At 36.0% G+C, this 17,500-nt stretch overlaps 1 protein-coding gene across 1 annotated transcript in view; it reads left to right on the top strand.

Annotated features, from left to right (window-relative positions):
- LOC135215257 (uncharacterized) overlaps window positions 1-17,500 on the top strand; it is a gene marked incomplete in the record, with an annotated part of 184,379 nt that overhangs the window by 30,656 nt on the left and 136,223 nt on the right. Inside the window, 1 exon segment of the mRNA XM_064249788.1 lies at window positions 7,055-7,950.

The following is a 17,500-nucleotide window of genomic DNA, read 5'->3' as shown; positions in this document are numbered from 1 at the left end:
ATTTGCAGGCAAAAGGCGACGTTAACTTATACCTCTCGTGATAACCTTGTGGGTAAAGAGCGTCAATGTACGTCCTGAATTCTTGGTTCTGTGGTTCGAGCCCATGAGCCGGACCAATACCTTATCAGCTAGAACATTCCCTTCGGTTAACATACTATATGTAACTACATAAAATCCGAGGTAGAGCGAATTAGATACTGAAGGACGTTTGTAGCTTAATGCGTGTATATGAATCAGCTTTATGTGATAAAATTCATATATATGAATATGAATAAAAAAAAAAACACACATACACATATGCATAATTTTAGGAAGGGAAAAATCTTTTTTCGGGTCATTCAGGGAAAATGTCACACGTTTTCTGGCTGCAAATGTAACGCGGAACGAAATGAAAATTCGGAAACTTTAGTCTGTGACATTATCAATTTTTATGAAGGAGAAAATGTAACACGAGCATGCTAGAGCGAAATTCCATTTTTAAAAAAATTTACACTGATATTATATCGTTCTAAAAAAAAAAAAAATAAAAAAAGCAAAACGAATATTTGTTCTGTGAATCCAATATTTTCCGTTTTTTTAATTATAAATAACTGTGACTTGGTGTAGGCTATTAATAAGTAAACCAGTTTTGTAAATTGCAATTTTTTTTCTTATTCTTACCTCATAATATTTTTAATGACACGAATAAAACAAGAAAAAAAGAGAAAAAAAGAAAAAAGTCGGAGAAGTGAATTTCTAAATCCGAAGTTCAATCTTTCCCCTTTTGTAACTTACAATGGTATGATACCGATAAAAAAAAAAAAAAAAAGAGAAGAATGAAAAATTTGAAAAATTGTTTTCGGCATACAAGTCTTTCTCTTTTTCAGTTTTTCCTTTATTTACATTGTTATGATACTGACAAGAAATAAAGAAAAGGAAACAGTTTGGTCACTGAAAGCTTGGAGAGTAATTTCTTCTGGCATTGCTTGCTTCTTCTTCTTCTTCTTCTTCTTCTTCTTCTTCTTCTTCTTCTTCTTCTTCTTCTTCTTCTTCTCTTCTTTCTTCTTTCTTCTTCTTCTTCTTCTAGAATGGCAGTCGATAGGACTGGCAGTCTAATGTCCCTACCAAACAGAGGCTTTCAGAACGTATAAAGTGTCTCATGTATATCTGAGGAGATCAGGAGACTTTGTTTTGACATTCAACAAAATATTAATTACTAGTGTGGCACTCTCGCAGTGTCTTCTGGCATTGGTTACCTAATGACCTAAACAAACAGAGGCTTTAAGAAAGAGAAATATGCATAAAAAGTGTCCTTTGTGCATCTACTGAGATCAAGAGACTTGGTTTTAAAATTCAACAAAATATTAATTAATGTAGCATTTTGGCAGTGTCGTCTGGCATTCCTTTACATGCTATTTTTTTTTGAATGGAGGCCGATGGAACCTGGCAACCTAATGACCTAACCAAACAGTGGCTTTAAATAAAGTGACATACGTATAATTGCCCCACGTACATCTATTGAGATCAGAATTTCTCTAAATATTCTACAAAATATTAATTATTGTGGCACCCTCGCTGTCCCTCTCTTATTCGTCCAGTCGTGTTATATTGAAAAACACGCTTTCTCTGTTTTTGGAAACACGAAACGAGGGCCAAGAGGAAATAAAAAAAAAACGTAATTTTTTTATTCGATTTTGAAAGGGACCATCTCCCCTGCACCCTCCGCCTTCCTCAAAACCCCTTTCCAATTTTTTTTTTGCATCTGAGAGGTGTAAGAAAATATTGTTTCTCTTACGTAACATTGCAGTTTACTCTTTTTATCCCAAAACATTATTCCAATTTATCCTTATTCGGAGAGATGACTATAGAGTTCGACCTTAATCCTCCTCTGCTTTCATTCCGGTTCATCGTCCCCATATATTTCATTAGTTACCCCTCCACCTGGACTTTTCCCAGAGATTCAGAAGGGGACACGAGCGTATAATTCACAAGCGTATAATTTCCCAAGGTAGCTATCAGGTATTAGCAACCGCTCATTCATGGTTATCTGTCGAGTTGCTCGATAAATACTTGTATTGTTTCCCTCGAGTATAAAATAACAACTTCTGGGTTTTATTTTTGTTTAAAGGTGTGAAATGTGATTTACTTTTTATATGTACAGTGTATGGTCGATCGAATATTGTTTTTGTAAAGGACTATATAGTAAAGAATTTTTGTATTATGTAAAATAACGTCTCACACACATTATATATATATATATATATATATATATATATATATATATATATATATATATATATATATATATATATATATATACACACACACACATATATATATATATTATATCATATATATATATTATATATATATATATTATATTATATAAATATATATACATATTCAAATATATACATATATTAAAAATACACAATTACACACCCAGCCACACACACATGAGTGTGCATGTGTTTGTAAATGCAAGTTTAGTTTATGGATGGCATCTGTTTGATCTAAATTACTGAATATCTATGCTTTTATTTTTTTGCCACCAGAACAGAAAACGGCGATTAACTCAGCTCTGACAGATAAGTTTTTATATTACTGAAAAAATTATCCACTGACGAGTTAGCCATATCATATCATAGAATAGACTTCGTTTTTGCTTGCATTAGGGCCACTTCATCACGAGGTAATTAGCCTGCAAGGCTTAATGATGTGGAATTGGGGGCACGATCATTTCGAACCTAAGTCCTGATGAGCACGAGACTTGGTCTGGCCATTCAACTACTCTCATCTGGATCTGGGGGTGATTAGGGCTGTCAATGTTCATAAAGAAATGGGAAGCTAATAAAATTGTTTCAGTTGAATATTCTCCGATTAACTCTCTTTCAGTCATCTAACCTGAAATGTCTCTCATTTTATAATATCAAGCGTTTAAATCCACTTAAAACCTCAACTTATCTATCACTGAGGGATTACACAGCAAGTCTAGTGTCGGGGTAACGATCTCTCTAAGAATATGAGATGCTCAACTTTGTCATTATTTTTGCGTCTCGGCCTCTCTCTCCTTTCAGTTAAACTTAACATATTTTACTTCGCAAAAAAATGCGATGAATGTATGACAAAAAACGATGAAATGAGATGGTTTGAACGAAAATATGTCAAAAATTCAAATAACGATCTCTCTCTCTCTCTCTCTCTATCTCTCTCTGTCTATATATATATATATTATATATATATATATATATATATTATATATATATATATATATGTATATGTTATGTATATATATAATATATATATATATAATATATAATATATATATATATAGTGAACTGGTAAATATGTTCTGTTACAACAGAATTCCATCTAATGAAAGGAGCCCATAAAAACGCCAAAATAAAAAAGAGAAAATACTATATTTCAGAGACTGCTTTCTCCCTCTTCAGGTAGAAAAGTTACAGAAAAGGTGGTATTTATACCAAGAGATCCATCCACAGGTAAGCCAATTTAGGTCACTCCCACTGATAATCATCCTTTAATTCTCTTAAGCGTTGGTTGAATCAAAACTTTGTCGATGAGATCTGAATCCTATGCGCCCTTTGAGATGTTCATTACCTGTCTCTGTTTAATAAAGGCCGATTCCATCAGTTGACTCTTGTACCGGCAGTTGCTGCTATAAATTATACGTGACAAATTCCAGTTTATTCTGTGGTTATGTTCATTTGTATGGTTGAAAATAGCTGAGTTCTGTTGTCCATACCTAACTGACCGTTTGTGTTGTATTAATATTACTCTGGGGAAGTGATTTTCCTGGAAATCCGATGTAAGATTGGTCACAGTCCTGGCATGGGATTTCGTAAACGCCTGTGTCCTTGGGGGATGTCTTTTGTTGGATGTTAATCAGGGATTTGGCTAAGGTGTTTGGGTAAGTAAATGCAAAAGGGTTAGATTTACCGAGGGTCTGGGTCACCGTCTTAATCCTGTCCAGGTGTGGAATTTTTATTTTATTGTTGGGCGTCTCTGTGGTCCTGTCTTGAGGGGGTCGGTAGAAAATTACGTCTGCTTTGTGAATTGCTTTCCCAATTATGTGGTCAGAATACCTTAAAGGCGAAAGCAGCTTACGAATTAGTTCAAATTCTTTTTTCAGGAAATCTGGGGAACAAATTCAAAGGGCTCTTAAGAATAGGTTGCTGGCTTCACCTATCTTGATAGAAATGTCGTGATAGCCAAAATAGTGAATGTATGAAAGTGAGAACGTTAGTTTTCTGTATATGGTAAATTTGTATTCTGTCGTGTCTGTGATTATTGAAACATCAAGAAAAGGAATTTTGTTGTCTGTTTACCATTCAACTTTAAATTTGATGCTGGGCACTAATGCGTTTAATTTTGCAAGGAATTCGTTAACATTTCCCCATTTGGGGATAATAGATGGGGCAATTACATGGGCTCCTTTTTTAGATATATATATACACATAATATACGTGTATATATATATATATATATATATATATATATATATATACACACACACACACACACACACTATATATATATATATATATATATATATTATATATATACTATATATATATATATATACACATAATGTGTAGCGAGATACCATTCCCTCTGTAGCATACGAATTACGTGACATGGACTTGACAAGGCAATGCCAACCACGCATGATTATTTCAATTTATGGCAAATAGTCAAACAGAGCTTGAGTAACCATCAGGTCAACAGGAAGACTTCCACTTCTTGAGGATCACTTCCTCTAACCTGAAAAGCGAACGAACCACCCACTATTCGGCTTTAAAAGCCCACGAAAGCCGCCCTGTGACCTCACCACGTCGTCCTGACTTCAGAAATAATAATATATATAATTCTTTACACACAAACCGAATGAAAGGCAAAAACCATTTTCGCTCCCGTGCGCTGGCTTACACTCACAAACACATAATATTCAGTCCCCCCCTGTTATGGTAGTTGCTTTCTTCGTGCCATATTCAAAAGACGTCACCGGCCGCGAGCATCATTTTAATAAATCCTTTCCAGCTCCGGAATGCGCGAGATTTATGCTGGAGCTCCAGCCGGTGTGGTTACGGAATTTAGGCGGGGAGAGGTGTGCTTGTGGGATTATTGTTATTATTATTATTATTATTATTGTTGTTGTTATCATCGTTGGGGTTTGTTGTTATGATTGTATTTTTTGCTTTTGTTCGTACTTCCGTTTTCAGTTTTTCGGTTAGTCGAGGCGTAAGTCTAAAAACTACTTTGCTGTTGCTGTTGGGGGGGGGGGGGGGGGGGGGGGTGGGGGGGGGGTGTGGGGGGGGGGGGGGGGGGGGGGGGGGGGGGGGGGGGGGGGGGGGGGGGGGGGGCGGATGGCGCGGACAAGAAAGCCTAAAAAGGTCTGAAAAAGGTGTTTCGTATTGCGTTGAAGGTACAGGAATTTTAGGATAGGATATTTATGAGTTATGTATTAAAACTGAAATGTAAAAAATGGATAATGTGCATCTTAAACAGTACAGCACAATTATTTCTAATATAATACAACGTATTTATTTCAATTATCGTTGGTGAAACAACGCTCTATTTGACAGTGGATTTTAGCAAGCGCCTTGAGTAAGCTGGAAGTCGGATCACGCCTTGTTCCTTTGCCGTGTTCAAACTATCGACAGTGTAATGATCAGCGTTGCTGATGTAATTGTTGCTATTTCCGTTGCTATTACTTGTATCAACAGCAATAAAGGCAGTAGCTACAAACTTCTGCCAACATTTCCGAATAGTCTGGCTAAATTTCACGGGGATTATGACCTATAGCATATCACATTCTCTCTATATTTCGTTGGAACTGCATATAAAGTTACAAATTTCATTCTAGAGGTTAGAGAGAATGGACTGCAGGTTATTTTTTTCATACAGAAGTCAGCGAGTAATTACTGTCTACGCAAGACAATACTTCTGAACGTAAATGATCTTTATCTTGGAGGCTACTTTCTAGTTACATATTTCATCTCGTTTAACATGGAAAAGATTCACGTGTACACAATTGTTTGTTTGTATGTTTTTTTTTACGTTGCATGGAACCAATGGCTATTCAGCAACGGGACCAACGGCTTTACGTGACTTCCGAACCACGTCGAGAGTGAAATTCTGTAACCAGAAATACACATCTCTAACCCCTCAATGGAATGGCCGAGAATCGAACTCGCGGCCACCGAGTTGGCAGGCCAAGACCAAACCGATCATGGCCAGTAAATGTCTTTGTTTTGATGGCCATTCAAGGCCCTCTGCTCTACTGGCCACTGAGTGGCTTTGTTTTTATTGACCATCTGGGCCTGTTTTCTGGGTCAGTCAAGCCTTTGTGTTGATGCTTAATAAAGGCCTTTTTCTCTGATGGATATCGAAAGTCTTTTATTTATGTAAAAGTCTTTGTTTCAATGGCAGTAACACGCCTTTGTTTTGATGGCCATTAAAGGACTGTTTAGTGGCCAATAAAGAGCTTGCTTTATTTTGGTCACCATAGGCCTCTCTCTGTTGTGACAGCTTTAATGGCCATTGTTTCGGTGGCCATTAACGGAGTTCCTGTTCACCTTTATTAGGCGTTAAACGTCCAATAATTCACAAGCTGGCTGTTTCATTAACGATAAAGGGCACACTGCTCATTTGGGTATCGATTTTTATTTACCGTTTTGTGTCTTCGTTCGTTAGCAAAGTGACTGTGAGTGTCAATAGCAACAGGGGTGAAAAACACATATATAATTGATGCAATGACGGTATTCAACCTTCGTCACTAATGAATTAGCATGAATCTTCAAGAAAATCTCGCAAGAGTTAAGCGTTCATTTATTCTATAGATAATTTTTTCACAAATCTTCCGTACAATCTTTGGAACCTTTACAATACTGCTATAACTACTATTACTACTTTCAATATTCAAAATGAAACGTCTTCATCAACTGTTCGTAGTTCTCAGACTCTCAAATGTATACTTACGATCATCCACGCAAGCAAACAATTTCGATATTGAATCGAACTACTGATTGAATTTCTAACGTTTCTCTTTCAGATATTGATGTTGTTAATCGATTTCCCGCTGAGGTGAAAAGATAGCCGTGAATATTAGGTATCAGGGATTATATTCACAGTAAGAAGAAAGAAGAAGAAGAAGAAAAAAAAGCTTCATTTCACGCCCTGGAAGAGGAAGTCGAACTGCGGCGTCTTCCCTATGTGAAATTCTCTACAGAAAACCCCTGAACGGAATTGCAAATGTCAGCCTTATACTCTACGGACTCGGCCAGATGAGATATGGCTTCCGTGGAGAGCTACGAGAGAGTGGAATGGAATTGGAAATGTAAACGCTTGATTATTTGTTGGCCTACTGCGTTCGTTCATTGACTGGATGACCGATGTACGATAAGTGAGGTTTGTATTTCGGGAGAAACCGAGAATTCCCCCCAGAACAACCCACGTTCAGTGAATGGCAGACTGACGTTCGATTGGTGATTTATATTTCAGAAGAAAACGTTGCAATTTCCCCGACTTGCTGCTCACGTTCGTTTTGTTGGAAGGATGACTGATGTACGATTAATGATTTATACGTATAAAATCTAAAAGTCGTTCATATTGAGAAACTGACGCATGCACAGTGATTTATCCACCTGGAAAAAACTAGTACTCCTTGACTAGAAGGCTGATGGACAATACATGATGAATATGTAGGAAAAAATGTAGGATAAAAGAAAAAATAACATCATTAGTGTGATGGCTGATGTACGATAACATTAAACAACTCGATAAGGAAAGCGGAAGGGGAACTTATACCGCTCTGAGATAGACATTACCGACGGACGGTAAAATTCATATGCAATAACTTTCAAGCGAAGCATGTCTTTGATATCTGGGAGAGCATCTCTGTTTTGCGTACGAGATCACACAGCCATCTGGTGGTTGTAAGCGAGAAAGGTAAGTTACGATGGAAAATACTCATATTTATTGTTTATCAGTTTTAGATATTCATAGATTCTTGCTAAAGGGAAGTTTTGTGCTCTGGACGTAGCAAGGCTCCATCACCCCGCGTTTCACGTTATGCTAAGGTTAACTGAAATAGTCATTTTGATTACCATAAAAATATCGTATGAAGATGTAATTCAACTTTTCTGCTCTGTATTTTATAAATTCAAGGAACCTTCTGCCAACAAAAATATTTCTTTGACACTCATGTGATCGCACCAGTAATGAAAAATGTCATGAAAAGAACAATGGCAAAACTTGGTAAATAGTCATAATAGTATAAGATCTTATTTGCATAATTTGTAAAGACCTTAATTTTTTTCTGGTTAAGAATGTTAAAATGCCGCCTTTTCCTTGAAAATTATATTTGCATACTTTCTTCCATTTGAAAGGATATTCAACTTTACCACCCAACTGAGATACCACTGGACAACTTTTCTTCACTCAGAAACACTTTATAGTCTTTTTCCTCCTCTTCTTCCTTTGCTCTGAAATATGATTCCACTTTTCTTCGCCTCATCAACTAAAAAAAAAAAAAAGCAAGATCTCAATTCCCTTACGCCATCCTACGTAAAACTTGTTCACTAGGAAAACCTACTTACTTCCTCACAAAAATATTGGACCTATTCGTCACCTCGTTTGAAATATCACCGAAGTTTACTTAGGGTCGAAATGCCACTCAAGTTTCTCTCCTTAGTGACGAAGAGCTATTTCGAATCCCTCATCAACTCTGAAATGCTAATCTTAACTCCATTTGGATATACACCTTGATCGCTCGAGTTCCCTTTGAAACGCCATTTGATATCTTCCTCCTCCTCATTTTTCTTTTTCACTCTGGACTGTTATTTGATCATTATAAGCGGTCGGATCTTCTTCACACCTTCCTCAGGTAATATCTGATCCCATGTTTTCACTTTGCAATCGTTCTGGACTGAACTTTCTTCGCGTTTAAAGAGAACTTTTATTTCTTTGAAATGGCAGTTTCTCTCCGAAAAACTACTTGATATTCTCTCTCGCATATAAATGAATGATCTCAAATCATGAATTCAAAATGTCATCTAATTTTTCTTTCCGTAATTTTCTCATGTAATCTGATATGTTATTTTGCTCATCCAATATCACTAAAGAGTGAATTTGAATTTTATTACTTAATGGAACGTACGATGAAATAGTCAAGTTCACTATGAAAGAGTATTTTTATAATTATCTCTTGCAGAACCTCTCTCTCTCTGTATACATACATACATACATATGTATATAATATATACGTGTATATATGTATAATCATATGTACACACACACACACACACACACACACACACATATATATATATATATATGTATTATATATATATATATATATATATAGATATTATATAATTAATCTATATATATATAAACACACTTATGGTGATACACGCCACATATATATTAACGTAGTGATACATTTTCGGAACAATTTTTAGATACGAATAAACGAAAAGTAACGAAAAACTCCAAATACGAAACCGTGAATTAATCAACGAATTATGCAAGGATAATGCATTCCCTTTTTGTGATTCAGTGTCATGGAAATCCAAACAAAATATATTTTTTTGACTGAACCATTTTTATATTTTTTTCCCAAATCAGCAAATCTGAAGTGACAAATGTATGAACATTTTTAAATGCACTTCCAGAGAGCCATAACGTAATTTCAGATGTGATAAAACGCAGAATTCAGCTGCAAGTGGCTACCGTTGAGAATCGATTAAATGTCTTAATTCAAATACAAATGTTATTGAATCAGAAACTTGTTTGATTTCAGTCACTGAAAAACTAGAAACTTTTAGCTGTAATGTACTTTCAATTTCTGTTTTTAAATCAAAGGCAAAAATTCATCGTAGTGTTACTGTAAAAAGCATATAACACGCAGGCTTTCGTTTGGTAGTTAAACCGCTTACTTTGTATTTTCCAATTGTTATTTATTATATTTTTCTTACTGCCAGTTGATGTCAAAATAGGCTTAGTCTCTCACCGCTGTTGTTTGTGCTAAAGCGGCTTCGTATGGAATTGGGAAGTGAAAAAAAAAAAAAAAAATAGGGGGAAAAGAGGAATCCGTAAAAATAAAAAGATAACGCATTAAAAAAATATTCGAAGTAAAAATGCCTGGCACAGCCTAAAAAGGCAAAGCAAACATGGGAAAGAAATAAATAACCTCGAAAAAGAGGAATAAGGAAAGCCAATATCGAAATGCTAGAAACATAGACGGAATATATAAATGTATACTGACGGAAAACGACGACTTCAAGGTGCGATAAAACGGACGAAAAGGTCAAAGGATAAAATGGAAATAGTAAAGAGGACGAAGACACAGGGAATAATTCTACATTTTTGCGAAAAATCGTAGATAAAAAATGTTTCTCCTTACAAGTCCAAAATGGGGCCAGAAAATGGAATGAGATTAAAACCGTTTTAAAATGAAATTATGGTTCCATTTCGGAAAACTCAAATCTTTAGCCGCAGAATTGTTAACCTGATTATTTAAAATGGAGAGGCAGATGGGACCGGCTACTTAATGCTCTGATCTAGCCCAAGGATTGGGAAAAACAAAAGCAAGTGAGCGAAGCATTGTAAATTCGATAAAACGGAAGTTAAGCGAATTCCAAAACTTGGGAATAGGAAGAAAGATTAATTAGGGGGTGGCCAATTGCCACAAAGTGAATACGAGAAGTGGTAGCCTGACGGGCGCCACGAAGTAACCCTGAAGAGAGGGCGGTGGGGGGAATACTTATCATGAGCTCAATGGAACAGTGCGTGGAACAGTACATACAGAATAAGTGACAGAGAGACCATATTTTAGAGCAGAGCAGAGCAGAGAGAGAGAGAGAGAGAGAGAGAGAGAAGGTCACCGATGAGGAGAATGGAGTCTTCCTGAGTCCTACCGGCAAGAGAAACCAAAGATGAGAGCAATCGAAGGACAAGAATCAGATGCAGGAAGGTACTCGTGGTGTTGAGACGTACCACCTCATCTTTCTGAAGTAGCAATTTGAACTATGTTATCTTCTCGAGACATGTTGCAATTGGCAGGAATGCTTTTCAAAGTATTGACAGAAATGAGTAGCTAAGAAAAAAAAAAATTAAAAATACTGCAGAGGTCATAATTTCCCAATACTTCATCGTTTAATAATGCCATTAATTGTTCTAAGGAGTCCACAATAATACAAAAGAAATTCAAGTTCGTGTATAATTTAAAAACACTTTACAAAGCTTTCGAACCCTTCCCTGGGTTCATCTTCAGTTTTTGTTTTGTGGACCCCTTAGTACAACATATACTCTTGTGATAGAGAGTTTTTCCCAAATGACACTATTAATGATAATAATAATTATAGTGCTTACGGAAGTTATCAATGACATTAGCAGCAGCAATAATAGTAGGGATGGCAGAAGTGGAGATATTATAATGATAATAATAATAATACCTTCAACAGGACACGTTCGGTATATCAGCAGAATCAAATAAATTCATGCCTGGCCAATACCTGGACGGGTAACCACCATGGAATAGCATATGCCAACAGAACGCAAGGCTACTGTCATAACTTGGAGGGGATATGGGGATGATAACATGAATATGATGATGATGATGATGATAATGACAGCAATAGCAAAAAGGTACGAAATATAGGCTAAAGCAACACTAGCAACGTGAATGGTACCATCAAGAACGAAAGGAAACATCAAAAGCCAACCGACCGACACCATTTTTATCAATAATAATCATAATCATAACAATAACTGCATCGTACCAATTGCACCCAGTCGATGCATCACCAGTCAATAAGGAAATAATTGATGGAGTAATTGTCTCGCCCTGATGAACAGACCCAGAAATACGAGCGGCCCCTGTCCCTTTTTCCGAACCTGTCCGGAATCGGTACGAGACGCGTAATGAATAAACAACTGCCATGAATACCTCTGTACTTCCCCGCCTGCAACATGAACTTTAATGAAATGCGATTGAAAAGCCGCGGGAAGGACGGCTTCTCTCTTTTTCCCATCTTTTTTTTTTTTTTTACTCTTTACTTTCTTCCTCTCTTTCTTTTCGTCCCTTTCGGCCGCGTTCATTGAAATGTAAAAGCGAACGAAGTTTCGCCAGATTGCTTCGCTCGCCTCCTTTTTGAGGTTTCGCGTGAATGGCAAATTTGAAACAAGGGCGCAGCAGCTGAATGGGACCCGGGAAGGAGAAGGAGATGGAGGAGGAGGAGGAGGAGGGGGAGGAGGAGGAGGACCTGAAATGAGGGAGCAGATGCCATAATTCATTACTCGATCGGAGAATGTATCAAGTATACGAGAGATCAAGACAGTCCGTGTCCGTGTCCTCGTGTGTGTGTGTGTGTGTGTGTGTGCGCGCCCGCTTCCTTCTCGAGAGAGAGAGAGAGAGAGAGAGAGAGAGAGAGAGAGAGAGATGTGTTAAAATACATTGATCTAAATAATGCCCATCTTTAAATGCATGAACTAATAAAGAATAAATCGAGTACGAACATAAAAGTTGAATTCTCATAACATTAGATAGATAGGCGCTTAGAGAGAGAGAGAGAGAGAGAGAGAGAGATTAATACGGTTAATCAGCCAGTCAATCATTCATTAAACGGTCGTCGGATAAGACGTACTTAGGGGACCTGAAATGGTCCAAGATCGAGACCTTCGATTCGACAAGGAACTGGCAGAAGAAGACGAACCTTCGGAACGCGTCGGGTGAAGTGACGTCTCAAATGAATTGGCAATCTGCTCTCGGAATGCGAAAGCTCACTTTCAAGGATTCGGTAATTACTTCGGTGAAATCAGGTGGGAATGCGTGCAGGTCTGCCCACAGTGCACACGTAGAAGTGGATGGATAAATCGACAGTGAAATGAAGCGATAGGTGTCACTTGGCCTCTTCAATGTGGAAAGATCTCTCCTACAAAGGCTCTTGCAAGGAGAGTCGGAACTCTGGTGAACACCACAGCCCTGTTTCAGGCAGAAAAATTTCAAGTATTTCTAAACAAGGTCCAAGTAGATCACTCTTGTGGGAGCCATGTCGAGGTTAGATTGAATGCAACTGAAAATAACAGCACTTGGTAGAGATTTAATTATTTTGGCAAGAGAAGACGGTGATGGTGTTATCATTCTTTGGAATGATTCAAAGAAGAGGCTGCTCAGCGCACAGGCTGCTGGAAAAGCACTGGAAAACCACCCGACTTATGTGACTTGCGATCTCTCGTGAATCTCTCAGCAGCAAATATAAGCCAGGTCACAGCCAAGGCTAGAATTAAGTTGATATTATTATTAAACTATTCAGAACATAAACCCTATGCGTATGGAACAAGCCCATAGGGCCACTGGCTTGAAATTCAAACTTCCTAAGAATATGGTGTTCATTTGAAGGAAGTAACATAAGGTATTAGGAAATGCAGAAAGAAGAGATCGGCTATTAGAAAAAAATGAATTAACAAATTAATAAATAAATTTAGGAAAATGTGCGTAAAATCCTAAAATATAAGACTTCTTACAGGATTGTAATGTGTTGGATCTTCGCTTGAACTTTTGAAGTTCTAACTGATAAGATTAATAGCGCGAAAAAAAAAACAGCAAGGATAAGCTGCTGGGAAATTTGGGGCTAAGAAAGCCACTGAGAAAGTAACCCAATGTTCCAGTCAGAGAAGAGGTAGATGTTGAAAACCCCTCAAGGCAATGGGGAAGTGATATTTTTCAGCTTCTAACAAAAATCAGGATATCTCACCATAGTAATGAAGCTTACTCTAATGGAATAAGACGAAACATTTATAGGAGACAGATGAGAGTCCTCGAATAACCAAGATCCTTCATCTTTAAGAGACGAGCGAGGGTTGAATATAAAGCAATTAATATAATTTTACAAAGGACACTTCTGCCCTTTCCCAAAATTAAAATGTCTACATTCACAAATGATAATCTTTGCGTTCCTACAGTTGTGAAAATCTTGAAGTTACTGTTAAAGTACAATACGTATTCTTTGACGATTATTACACGAGACAGTAAGTTAAACTGTTGAAAAACATATGTAATAAAAAAAATGACAGATGTTGTTTTGGATTACTTTAATTTTACGAAATACACATCCACCGGATCGTTTTTGCTCTAATATTGCAAAATTTGATGGGAAATTACACTTTTAATTTCTCCTCATATGAACACGTACTACGAATCTCGAAAACAAAACACATGTCTGTGCTAGACATGTGTCTGTCTGTAACGCATGAATACCCTCCAATCACGAAAATAAATTCCATATCCATGAGAAAAAATTAGGACAATATTTTTGCTTATTTTCTTCATGGTTTCTCGCCGGAGTCCTTCCCCGGAGTCTGGCAGAATCTGGCATCCTCCAGTACAGGTAGTAAAGTACGAACGATACGCTAATGACGTCATTACCTAGGTCATAATGACGTCATTAGTGCTAAAAACACCGCTACCCGCGAGAATAATGGAGACAGGGGGATGTCATGTATTTATTCCGGCTCAGTTGACCTTAAGTATTTTTTAAGTGACGCACGAAAAACAGAAACAACTAAGCTTGCATATTCTTAATTAGTATATATGTACGTATGTATATATATATATATATTATACACACACACACACACGTATATATATCTAATTTATATATATTTATTATAATAATTATAATTAGAGTATATGCATTGCTATTATTTATACACACATAATATACACACCTCTATATATATATATATATATATATGTATATATATGTATATATATATATATATATATATATTATATATATATATATACACTAGTGATAGTGTGTGTGTGTGAATATGTATTTGTGAAATATATGCATTCACCATGTTGGTGTATAAAACAGCAGTCACTACGTATACTATGTTTTAACACACACACACACATATATATGTATATATATAATTAATATATATATATATCTATATTAATATATATTTTCTATCTTATATAATATTATACATATATATATGTATAAATAATTATGCATACTAATAGTTATATATATATATATATATATAATAGTATATTATATATGAACTATATATGTATATATATCACACACACGCACAGCTGATCTGGAAGTGTACTGGATTTCCAGCCGGGGAAGCAAATAAAATGAAGAGCGAATGAGTTTGTTTTGGATCTCATTTGCATAATAGAAATCTTCCTCCTTCGAAAATAAAGAAAGAAATCTCTTAATTATGCAGAAGCTCAAGTCTGACCTTTCAGGAAGACATTACGCCTCTTTTCATTTCCTTTTTTTTTTTGTTTGTTTTTTTTTGCGTTTTGTTTTTCATTTTCTTTTCTTTGAAGATCTCCGAATTATCATTAGGAACTTTTTATTTTTTCTTCTTTAATTCGTGAGTGGCAAATTTGGAATAAGATTCGCAACATCCCCATGAATTTGCGAGGCTGGTTTATGCAAATAGACAGTCAACACACGAACCCACCTGCAAGCGCTCACACACACACACACACACGCACACACACACACACACACACACACATATATATATATATATATATATATATATATATATATATACACACACCTGCATGTACACACATTTATGTGCATGTATTGATGTATTTTATATACATATATACATGTACATAAGCGCTGGTTGTAATGGCTACGACGTTGCATAACAAGGCTAAAATATTATTTGTACATTTTGGGTGAACTGCCTTTCGTGGCTGGCGAAAGAATCTTCATACCCTGATCATTTCCGTCACGAAAACCATCGGTATCATAATACCGCGGTCGCTTCCTCTTAGTCAGTTCCTTCTCTCCTCTTTCTTATGGAGTGTAAGTTATATTTGGCCTGTATGTTTTTTTTTATTCTTTTATTATGTTTTTTTCTGCTATTCAGTTCCATTACCTGCTTAAATACTATGATTTTCAAGTCGCATAGATATAAGAATACTCAGCAGAATTGCATGGGTAAAAAAAACAGCCAAAAAACTGGATAATTCTATGAGAAGTATATTTTGTTTTGGTATTCTGTTACCTTAAAAACATTAATTAACCTTATTTGTACAAATACTATGATTTTTAAGTCACATAGAAAGAAGAACACTTTCAGCAGAATTGCAGGGGTAAAAAAAAAACTTGGTAAATCTACAAGCAGTATAATTTGTTCTGGTATTCAGTTGCCTTTTAAGTCACATAGATATAAGAACACTTTCAGCAGAATTGCATGGGTAAAAGAAACCCCCAAAAATTGGGTAAATCTATAAGCATTGTAATTTGTTTTGGTATTCAGTTACCTTAAAAACAATAGTTAACTTAATTTATACAAATTCTATGATTTTTAAGTCACGTAGATATACTAAGAACACTTCCAGCAGAACTGCATGGGTAAAAAAACAAAAAATCTATAAGCAGTGTAATTTGTTTTGGTACTCAGTTACATTAAAAAACAACAATGAACTTTATTTGTACAAATACTATGATTCTTAAGTCACACAGATATAAGAACACTTCCAGTAGAACTGCAGGGATAAAAAAAATAACAAAAAACTTGGTAAATCTAAAAGGGGCTTGGAATATTTCACTTGTGAATGAGATTATAACTGATTTTTTTTTTTACTTTTATCTATAAGGGATTCCTTCCATTACGATATGATTCGAAGATACGCATCAATATCTTAATTTTGAGCAGAACGATCACTGCGACAAAAAGGTAACGTGGATGTGTGCTTAAACGATACACATAATGATTAATTATCTTGAAAAAAGAGCATCAGCTTATGAAAGAAAATGACCAAAGAGTCTTCTCTACAAGGTATATGAATCGAGTAGAGGACAAGTGACTTAATATATGCAGTCTTTAGCCTCTTAAAAAGTGACTGATAACATTCATGACAGAATCAAGGGTAAATAAAGCTTTTAATCACCAAGGAAATTTAAACAAGGAAAGGATACGAGCGCATTACGGGTAATCAAAACGAATCCTCAATCATAAACGAAAACAAAACGAAAACTGGGTAAACACGAGAAAGAAGAAAAGCGCAGCAAACAACCAGTTTACAAGGGAGCAATCAAGGTAAAGCTTCAGTCATCATGAAATGGGGGGAAAAAAAGTCGAACGAAAAAGACATTTGAGGGAAGCAACCAACTTAAAAGGAAGCAATCAGAGCAGGTCCGGAAAAAAGGGGGAAAAGGGGAGACAGATGGACCCCTTCTACATATGTATGGGTTGACTTTTACCTTGTCTCTCTCTCTCTCTTAATAGATTCGTTTGAGGACCGAAGAACAGGAGGTGAAAATGCTGAAGACTTTTCTACCGGTTCTGAAGACTGAATCTCTTTTTTTTTTTCTCTACGTTAATTTTGACTTATTAACTAATTTAATTTTCTTACCCTTCAGTATTCTCTAATTTAATTTTTTTTTTAAATCCCAAAGTTCGTTAAAGAACTGAGATTGAAGATTCTGAAAAATGTTACCCTGCATTT

The sequence above is a fragment of the Macrobrachium nipponense genome, chromosome 5, assembly GCF_015104395.2.
Source record: "Macrobrachium nipponense isolate FS-2020 chromosome 5, ASM1510439v2, whole genome shotgun sequence".
Classification (NCBI taxonomy): domain Eukaryota; kingdom Metazoa; phylum Arthropoda; class Malacostraca; order Decapoda; family Palaemonidae; genus Macrobrachium; species Macrobrachium nipponense.
The sequence above is the reverse complement of the archived record's forward strand: the minus strand, read 5'-3'. Positions and strand labels throughout refer to the sequence as shown.